The sequence below is a fragment of the Rutidosis leptorrhynchoides genome, chromosome 3, assembly GCF_046630445.1.
Source record: "Rutidosis leptorrhynchoides isolate AG116_Rl617_1_P2 chromosome 3, CSIRO_AGI_Rlap_v1, whole genome shotgun sequence".
NCBI classification, from domain to species: domain Eukaryota; kingdom Viridiplantae; phylum Streptophyta; class Magnoliopsida; order Asterales; family Asteraceae; genus Rutidosis; species Rutidosis leptorrhynchoides.
The window spans coordinates 515,938,599-515,950,477 of NC_092335.1; positions in this window are offsets into that span (position 1 = coordinate 515,938,599).

Here is an 11,879-nt window from a genome sequence, read left to right on the forward strand (position 1 = left end):
CATTTCAAATTCCACGTGGGAAACCGCGTCACGTTAAGAGTCGCACCTTGGAAAGGTTTAATCCGTTTCGGGAAACGTAGGAAGCTAAATCCGCGATATTTCGATCCTTTAAATTCTTGGGGTGTTTTGGACCCGTCGCTAGCCGTTTAGACTTTTCCGACTCATTTTGGGTCTCCGTTTATCCTACATTCGATGTATCAACTCAAAGACGTGTTTTGCGAAACGAGAACTTGTTATCTCCTTTGATGAACTCACTATCGACGATAAACCTCACTTCCTAGGAGGACCGGTTGAAACCATAAATCATGAAGCCAAACCTTAAAACAACATATGATCCCGACCGTCAAAATTCGTTGAAATACCCTAGAACGTACTTCTCCCTCATTCGTAGAATTGGCAACACAAAATCTCGAGGAAGATTCAACAACTACTACTTCCAACTAAATTTCGGGACAAAATTTCTTTTGAGGTGTGGATAATGTAACATCCCGCGTTTTTCCGTTAAATTTAATTTTAACACCGTCTTTTTTTTTAAAACATAATCTTTCGTATTTAAATTAATAGTTTCCGTGAGTAACGTTCATTATATTTCCGCTATTTAATTTTGACATCACACATTTACTCGAGTGTTTTAAAAATATTCGATCGGTTAAATCCCGCACCCGCTTTGAAACTCGAGGGACCGGAGTTGCCAAATGGGCAAACTAGTTGACTAGGTCAACTAGTCAACCCATTTCATCCATTCCATCATCTCCCTCATCCCTTTTCTCTCCATCTCAAGAACACACACACAAACCCATTCCATTCATTCATCATCTAAATTCAATCTTGGAAGCTCACAACAAATCCGACTACATATTCTTGATCCTCTCATCATCCTCTACGATTTGATACTAACTTCATTGATTTTGGGCAACATTTCTAAAACTCTAGATTTCTCTAAATTCGTGTTTTTGACTTGAAATGGTGTTAGTTAGTGTCTATGGCTCGTGTATAACATGAATATATGTTTTGTTTGCTCGATTCGTTATTTTGAGTAACTAGTTTGAACATTTGAAATGGGTGTGCTTAATCCTTGATTTTGGGATGAGTTAATGTTGTTAGATTGTTAAAGTGCATGTTTTAATTGTGTTACTAGTATCACTAGCTTCGTTTTGATGCGTAGGTTGATTAAGAAAACTTCAAAAACATGAATATTGATTTTGTGATGTTTGACTAGGGTTTGATAGTTCTTGACATGAACTTTTGGATGCTTAAATGCCATGGAATGTTAATTGTTAGTGTTTAGTAGTAATGTATGCTTCATTACCTTCAAAACGGCATATCGTATGTGTAAATTGGATTCCCGAATCATAAAATACGTTTTACGAACTTGAAACTTTGAAAATAAACCTTTCTTGATCAATTGACGAGTTTTCGGTTATTGTAAATGATGTTTTTGATTGATGATATATGGTTAGTTGTATTCCTCGTCAAAATACCTTTTCGACGATATATGATAGGCATTATAAGTGTTTGCGGGTCAAGAATTGGGTTGGAAAAGGTTTTAGTTCGTGCACACTTGGAAAAACTGACCAGAATTCTCTGGCCAGGTAGTGGCGCGGCGCGCCACATCCCCGCGCGGCGCGCAGAATCGCCTGGCCAGATTCTGCTCACTTTGTCACATTTCACGCGAAATGTTTGACTAGCTACCGACCTCCGATTCACATAAAACTTGTTCTAATAGGCTTATATATGAATAAAAACCTCAGAAAAATAGTTCGGGACCGAACCCGAACGTGTTGACTTTTTCGTTGACTTTGACCAAGTTTGACTTTTAGTCAAACTTAACCAAACTTTTATACAATCATTCTAACATGCTTTTATACTTGTTTCTTGTATGAAACTTGACAACGTGATTCACATGCTATACTTAATCGAGTCGTAACGAGCCATAGGACTAATTGAACACATTTCACCCGACCTTGTGTCGTAACCGGTTAATTGACACAACTTACTTGTTTAGGTCAAGGCTAAGCAACTTTCATGCACACGTTTACTTTGTGAAGTACTTTTATACTCGTCCACTCGAGGTGAGATCATAGTCCCACTTTTTCAACAACTTTTTATACTTTTAAATTGTGGGCTGAGAAACATATACTTGGTTACATTTTGTGCTACTTACTTTTATACTTTGAACACAAGTACAAGGAAAACAAACATTCCACAGCGAGTTAGAACAAAAATCCTCAATTCGATTATCATTAGTTACACTTGCAGGGTGTAAGCGAGAACTTATATTGTGTGGCCATACGGGTTTAACAAACCCTCATTCGGACGGTTCGCTACCGTTATGCAGATGAAATATATTTTTGTGTTTTAGTGTGGGTTCTAGCACTGTGTGATGGGGTAACGTTGGTTAAGTCTTGATAATTGGGTGCTCGCGAACAATACTTTTGGAATGCAAACGATTTTGATAATCAACTATGGGAATACTAAATCTTGTGGTTCAAAAACAACGTTTACAAATACATCTATGATTTCACCAACGTTTTTCGTTGACAGTTTTCTATATGTTTCTCAGGTTCATACTTGGCTATTTGATACATGCTTCCGCGTACACTCATACTTGCTTGGAGTCGAGCATACATGCATACACTCTGATTTCTTGCTTGGGGTCAAGCATACATACATACATACGCTAGTGATAGCACCTTTGGATTCAAACTTTTGTTTACATACTTACGCTATTTATAGCAACTGTGTTTTTCAACTTATATTATGTCGCAAGTTATTTCATTTATACTTTATGACTTTTGTAAACTTAGACTTGTTGTCGAACGGTTTTGTAAACTAAACTTGCAAGTCTTGTACCTTTCAAATGAAAGCGACATAATTTTGGTCAAACGAGTCTCATATAGGGACTACGACCACGCAACGGGACCTAAGTTAACGGCGCCGTCAATAACGGCTTTGGTCGGGTCGTTACAATACTCACCTAATGTATTTTGTAGTAAAAATACATATAACATCATTGAATAAGTGTAGGGTTGGCCTCGGATTCACAAACCTATTATTCGATCGTGTATATTAATACAAGTAATGACAATTGAACAAATATAAATATTATTAGTGATTTTTAATTGTTATTTTATATCATGTGTTTTACTAATAACTTAATTAGATATATTTATCTTTATATAGTTAATTAACATTTCTTACAAAAATATTACTATAATTAGATTTTATAAGCAAAATATATATATTTTTATGTGTAAAATCTTCATTTAATATAATAATGATAATGTTAAATATAATAATTTTAATGTTAATAATAAAATTTTTATAAAAATAATAATAATACTCATAAAAATAATAATAATGATAAAAGTAATAAAAGAAACCCTAATAATGATAATAATAATTTTAACGATAAAATAATAAATTTTAATAATACTAATAATAATATTTGTAATAATAATAATAATAATAATAATAATAACTATAATCATGATACATGTATTTACAATAATATGATTATTAATACTATGAGTAATATATCAAATTATACCATTTAGATCTTGGAGTAAAAAAAATATGCTGCTGAGGGGGTTCGAACCCTCGACATCTTGGAACCCAACACAAGACTTAAACCGTCTGCTCCAGCTTACTTTCTGTTTTTATTCCGTTTCCTAAACTATATAATCCCGTTTTTGTTTTAAAGTTTCTCCATCTTCTTCAATGATTAAATCAGACCAGAAACCGTCAATCAAAACTAATAGCAACATACGTATTGTTTTTTTTTTTTTTTTAAAAACTAACCGAAACAGAACTCATTTGTCTGTTTGAAATTAATTAAAACCGAAAAAAAAATACCAAATTCGCTGTAACAGAAACGTGTGAGGAACACGATGACCCAATACCCAATTTCGATTTACAAACCATTTTAGAACAAGGTTAAAACACAAAACAGGTAGTAAAACGTCCCAGAAAGCTATATGGATTCTCAATTGATCCTATAACATCATAGTGCTTTCAAATTTTAGGATGAACATAACAATCGACTTTTTAAATTTAAATTTAACTTTGCAAATTGGAATTCGATATAATGATTTGGGCTATGAAACTTTCCAGTTAGTTTGAACGTGAGATCCCTAACAACACTTCATTTGTAATTTTTGAAATCAAATTCGAAATCGCTTACTTTGAAAAATGGAAACAGGAACAGAGTCCTAACCGTATTTTCTCAATATTTTGGTTTATATCCAATCAGTTTGAGGGTTGTTAGCGAATTCACTGATTAAATACTAATAATGTGAGATGATAAGATTCCAATTACAGCTGGAGTCGTTTGTTTTGTAGCCTAATCAACTCGACAAGATTTTACAAGCAATATCGAATCTTAGAAAAATATAAATAAAGATAAGGAAAAAAAACAGTAATAGGTGACGGCTCTTGTTTTTTTTTTTTTTTTTTTTTTTTTATCCTACAGATTATGTAGTTAAATTTTAAGTAATATTATTAATTACTAATTATAAATTCTATCAACAATATTATAAAAATATAAATAATAATAATTATAATAATAATATCAAAATACTAATAACATTTATAAAATAATATGATGATACTAATAATAACAACAATAGTAATTTTTGTAAATTTAATAATAATTACTAATAATGACAATTAATAATATTAAAAAAAAATATAATTTTTATTATTTTTATAATAGTATTTATATTTAAAATTTTCATTCTAATAACCCTAATCATAATAATATTAATAATTAATAATAATAATAATAATATTACTAATCTTGATACTAATACTAATAACAATAATGAAAGAAATGAAAATTTTATCATGTTTCACATTTATATGTTATATTAATTGTACCAATTTTTGATCTTAATATTGAAAATAATAATAATATTACTATACCAATTATTTTAACTTATAATACAATTACATATTTTTAACTATGTGATATTTATTAATATATAATAACATATATTGTATAATTAATATCTATTCATTTTATAAATGTATTACAATATACACATAATATTAATTATGTTTAAGAATCATACATATTTGTATATGTCTATATATATATATCTATATATATATTTATTCGCAAACCATTGTTCGTGAATCGTCGGGCATAGTCGAAGGGTAATTGATGACATGAATATTGATTTCAACACTTTCTAGACTCAACATTACAAATTTTGCTTATCGTATCGGAAATATATAAAGATTATAGTTTAAATTTGGTCGGAAATTTCCGGGTCGTTACAGTACCCACCCGTTAAAAAAATTTCGTCCCCGAAATTTGGTAAAGGTTGTCATGGATAACAATAGGAATGTTTTCATGACGAATATGAGGTGATAATGTAGTTTGATCATTATTAAGAAATATAGATAAAACGATTCGATCATATGAAATGCACGAGTGAAGCTATCACAAAAGAGTGAAATAAGTAAATATGGAATTGTTTTAACCGATGACGTAGTTATGATTGATTTCCGAGATTTAAGGGATTTAAAGAAAATCTTACGTAATAAGATTTGGTTCTTCGGCGATCAGGATCTTCTTTGGGTTAATGCGGAAAATCGGTTTTGATTTCTTTGTCGGATATTTTACTATATAACTACCCCTTTCGTTTCCTTATTTCCATATCCCATATCTTCTACTCTTTCTCCTTAATTCATACTTTAATACATTCGCCAATATGCCCCATCCCATTCTGATCCTTGATATACTCTTAATTTTTATATCTTTCATTATTTTTCAGAGCTTCATACTTTCATTTTCTCTTCCCAACTTCGAGTCAAGCGAGTAATGGTCCGAAATTCGTAGGTATGAAATTTGAAATGAACATAGCTAATGCTCTTAGAAAGAAATGGTAATGACACGATTTTGATTTGTCAAATTACCAGCATTCAGAAGAGAAGATAGAACTTATCAGAATGATATGTTCTCGATATGTTTGAAAATTGGATAGAATGTAAGAGCCGTGTAACATGGCACATGATGATGGTACTGTGAATCATCACATTCCATTAGAAACTTAACATGACTTACTGTAATATAATGAAGTTGATCAAGTTTCATTATATTATACTAATTCATGTATCAGTTCCCAACACTACTTTAGAACATTCATATTTTAAGCTTGAAGGTTTCAGAATTTAGAAACTAACACAGTTTCTTTTATGTTGTATCGCAGATATCATAGAAAAATAAATGATCTCGGATACGAAAATAGTTATAAAAATATCTTCAGAAATATTGAGGATATTTATAATGAAGATACGATGATATCTTAGAATATTTAAGATAATGACAATGAAGAATATTTGACTGTGAAGGTTTAGAATAACGAGTAGGGTTCTTGCTAATGGTTTCAGCAGGCACTGACTCGTTTGGATTCTTTGAAGTCAACCTTATTCTTTGTGATTTGTCCACAGCCTCCTTCATACTTTGCTCAATTCGTCTTCCAATTCTCAACCTTCTCTTTTTCTGAGCTTTTACCAACATACTGTACTTTATCGTCAAACTTATGACTGTTAAAGTCGTTTACGGTTTTTGCTGCTTCATCAGCATTTCAAGAACTACTTCATAGTTCAGGTTGTTTTTCAGAAACTACACATTCGAAGCATGAAATTCTTAGGGATAGACATTATAGGTATAACTGAAAAAGTTCTGCGAGATTTTCAAAATACTGATTGCGGATTTCACCAAGGAGATGACTATCTGCTGGTACATCTGCTGATGATGTCGTGGAATATGAAAGGTTCTCCGGTAACGACGGCGAAAAGACAAGGTATAAATATCGAGGTTATATTAGGTGTAGTCTCACTGAGAAGTCGAAGTGGAGCTGTGACAAAATTAGCTTCTTGAAAAGGAATTGTAAGATTGTTTTTGCTAATAAATGGCAAAGGATTCAACACGGTATGTGTTAAACTATGAATTCGGGTTCGAGAGTTTTTCAGGTGCATAACTGTATGCATGAATCTTTCTTTCATAGACGAGGTGCGGCTGGTTCAACTTCTCGATCGAGGTGTTTTCAAGAATTATGAAAGATTTGAACACGAATTGTAATTGTCGAGGTACAAATAAGGTTTAGGATAAAATCAAGTGGCAAACTTGAAGAATTATTTAGTTTCATATGTTATAATCAGTATTTTAATTCATTTTAGTTGTCCAAAGTTAGCAGTCCAATAGTCCGATGAATTCATATATAAATTAGATATATATAATATTCGAATTAATTAATACGTATCGTTACCCGTATACCGGTCTCGGTGTCGATCACAACTCAAAGTATATATATATTTTGGAATCAACTCCGACCCTGTATATCCAACTCCCACCTTCACATATAGAGTGTCTACGGTTGTTTCGAAATATATATATAGATGGGTCGATATGATAAGTTGAAACCTTGCATACGTGTCCCGTTATTTAAAGTGCGTAAAATAAATAAATATATATCATGACCCATGCACCGTGTTGTCTCAGAATTAATCTGACGTATTGCGTACATGTGTCCCGACTTAAAATGCATAAAAGTAAATAACAGAAATTAAATGACGATAAATAAAATTGCGTGAATGTAAATTGCGATAAATTAAATGTTAATCAGTTAGCTGGGAACAGTTAGCCGGAACAATTAGCGTGGATTCCTAACAATATTTCAATTTATTTAACTCGTCTGTTTCTAACAAATTTTATTTTGTCCAATGTTTTCTTCTTTATGCCACTTGTTGGATTCTGATAGGTCAAAATCCGAATATGAAATTTGAATAGAAATGGTTATTCTGTGGTGAACGGATACGTATATTGGTAGTTATAAGTAGGATAGTAATTGATCGTTGAATCATATTCGAAGAATGTACAGTGTAACTTATTAATGTGAATTATAAATATTCCTCGGGTACTACCCACCCGTTAACATATTTTCATCATTAACAGTTTGTACGAAGGAATTTTTAATTACAATCTTTATGAAAATATACTTGCATATATATTTTCTTCAGATGTAATCATAGATTTAATGAGTCAATAAGATATTAAACTCATTTGATTTATCGTTAACTCTAGATTACATAATCTCTAAGACTTTAGAAATTACATAATCGTCATGTCGAACGAAGATAAATGAGGTAAAACGATACGTAAAGCGAAGATAATCGATGTAGAACGATATATAGAACGAAGATCATACTCGAAGTTCCGATGAGGTTTTTGAGATATGTGATGTTGATATCCAAGATACAGTTTGTGATGTTAAGATTTTCGGTGTGGTTGTGGTTTGGGGGTGATAAGAGTACTGTCGACGTTGATGATTGTGATACAGATTATGTTGCTGGTGCTACTGCTGGTGTTCGTAACCTTCGCACCAGGTTCTCCAAAGTCGTCACACGAGCGCGTAGTTTGTTAACTTCTTCTAGTACTACGGGATGATTGTCGGTTAAAGCGAGCGAATGAATAGGATTCGAAATATGGGATAGTATGTAATCGTGATGAAATACTCGGAAAAAGGGGAGAAAAAAATGGTTTCTCGAACAGGTTCGCCGGTACATGCTTCAGGTTCATCACCAAGAGGGCAATTTGGTGGATGGAATGGATATTCGATGTGACATGATTTTCAGATATCGGATGATATTCTAACTTCATAGAATATCTATATATTTGGTACTAAAGATTTCGTAAACTACGGAGAAATTTACGGCATATGACAGGCAAGTCTACAGATGCGCTAGGATATGAATTTTTGTCTATACACTATCGATGCACTAAATGCAGTAAGACGTGTCTAGACTTATGAATGATGGCGGGCAATTCCCTAAGGATGATAAGCAGATGATTTCCGACTAGATGTAATAAGCAAAACTTTTTGACACGTAGACAAGGTCAAAGTCCAGACTTACTAATGTATCATAACAACTACTAGTTAGACACACTAATGCAAGGCCTGGTTCACTAAGACCAACGCTCTGATACCAACTGAAAGGACCGGTCCTAATCCTCCCGGACAAAGTCTTCAACAGTTGGTCCCATTGCGATGATCGACTACAAGTAATGTCCTTAGTATAGGCTAATGCACAGCGGAAGACTTAATTCGTACCTAAGAATAACATGCTTTAAAAAGTCAACATAAAGTTGGTGAGATATATAGGTTTGATGCTAGCAGCGTTATAACTATGGACCACAAGATTTCATATGTAAACATTTTAATAAAATATTCTAAGTGGTTGAGCACTTGGTAACCATACTTAACATTTAATCACGTTGCATATTCCCTTTATTATAAAATCTTACTACACCGTACCAAGTGTAGTCACGAAACGAAGTACTGTGCAACCGTTGAATACTGGTCGTCCAGTCCGGTTGGGGTTGTCAGGCCCGATAGATCTATCAACAGGATTCGCGTTTACAATACCGCTGTAAATAATAGTTACCAAGCTACAGGGAAGTATGCCAGTGGTACAACTCAACGTAGAATATATTTTTCAGTTACTTGTGTCCATAACGTAAATCATTTATAAAAACAGTGCATGTATTCTCATCCCAAAAATATTTAAAGTTCAAAAAGGGACTATATACTCACCTAATGTATTTTGTAGTAAAAATACATATAACATCATTGAATAAGTGTAGGGTTGGCCTCGGATTCACAAACCTATTATTCGATCGTGTATATTAATACAAGTAATGACAATTGAACAAATATAAATATTATTAGTGATTTTTAATTGTTATTTTATATCATGTGTTTTACTAATAACTTAATTAGATATATTTATCTTTATATAGTTAATTAACATTTCTTACAAAAATATTACTATAATTAGATTTTATAAGCAAAATATATATATTTTTATGTGTAAAATCTTCATTTAATATAATAATGATAATGTTAAATATAATAATTTTAATGTTAATAATAAAATTTTTATAAAAATAATAATAATACTCATAAAAATAATAATAATGATAAAAGTAATAAAAGAAACCCTAATAATAATAATAATAATTTTAACGATAAAATAATAAATTTTAATAATACTAATAATAATATTTGTAATAATAATAATAATAATAATAATAATAATAACTATAATCATGATACATGTATTTACAATAATATGATTATTAATACTATGAGTAATATATCAAATTATACCATTTAGATCTTGGAGTAAAAAAAATATGCTGCTGAGGGGGTTCGAACCCTCGACATCTTGGAACCCAACACAAGACTTAAACCGTCTGCTCCAGCTTACTTTCTGTTTTTATTCCGTTTCCTAAACTATATAATCCCGTTTTTGTTTTAAAGTTTCTCCATCTTCTTCAATGATTAAATCAGACCAGAAACCGTCAATCAAAACTAATAGCAACATACGTATTGTTTTTTTTTTTAAAAAAAACTAACCGAAACAGAACTCATTTGTCTGTTTGAAATTAATTAAAACCGAAAAAAAATACCAAATTCGCTGTAACAGAAACGTGTGAGGAACACGATGACCCAATACCCAATTTCGATTTACAAACCATTTTAGAACAAGGTTAAAACACGAAACAGGTAGTAAAACGTCCCAGAAAGCTATATGGATTCTCAATTGATCCTATAACATCATAGTGCTTTCAAATTTTAGGATGAACATAACAATCGACTTTTTAAATTTAAATTTAACTTTGCAAATTGGAATTCGATATAATGATTTGGGCTATGAAACTTTCCAGTTAGTTTGAACGTGAGATCCCTAACAACACTTCATTTGTAATTTTTGAAATCAAATTCGAAATCGCTTACTTTGAAAAATGGAAACAGGAACAGAGTCCTAACCGTATTTTCTCAATATTTTGGTTTATATCCGATCAGTTTGAGGGTTGTTAGCGAATTCACTGATTAAATACTAATAATGTGAGATGATAAGATTCCAATTACAGCTGGAGTCGTTTGTTTTGTAGCCCAATCAACTCGACAAGATTTTACAAGCAATATCGAATCTTAGAAAAATATAAATAAAGATAAGGAAAAAAAACAGTAATAGGTGACGGCTCTTGTTTTTTTTTTTTTTTTTTTTTTTTTTTTTATCCTACAGATTATGTAGTTAAATTTTAAGTAATATTATTAATTACTAATTATAAATTCTATCAACAATATTATAAAAATATAAATAATAATAATTATAATAATAATATCAAAATACTAATAACATTTATAAAATAATATGATGATACTAATAATAACAACAATAGTAATTTTTGTAAATTTAATAATAATTACTAATAATGACAATTAATAATATTAAAAAAAAATATAATTTTTATTATTTTTATAATAGTATTTATATTTAAAATTTTCATTCTAATAACCCTAATCATAATAATATTAATAATTAATAATAATAATAATAATATTACTAATCTTGATACTAATACTAATAACAATAATGAAAGAAATGAAAATTTTATCATGTTTCACATTTATATGTTATATTAATTGTACCAATTTTTGATCTTAATATTGAAAATAATAATAATATTACTATACCAATTATTTTAACTTATAATACAATTACACATTTTTAACTATGTGATATTTATTAATATATAATAACATATATTGTATAATTAATATCTATTCATTTTATAAATGTATTACAATATACACATAATATTAATTATATTTAAGAATCATACATATTTGTATATGTCTATATATATATATATATCTATATATATATTTATTCGCAAACCATTATTCGTGAATCGTCGGGCATAGTCGAAGGGTAATTGATGACATGAATATTGATTTCAACACTTTCTAGACTCAACATTACAAATTTTGCTTATCGTGTCGGAAATATATAAAGATTAT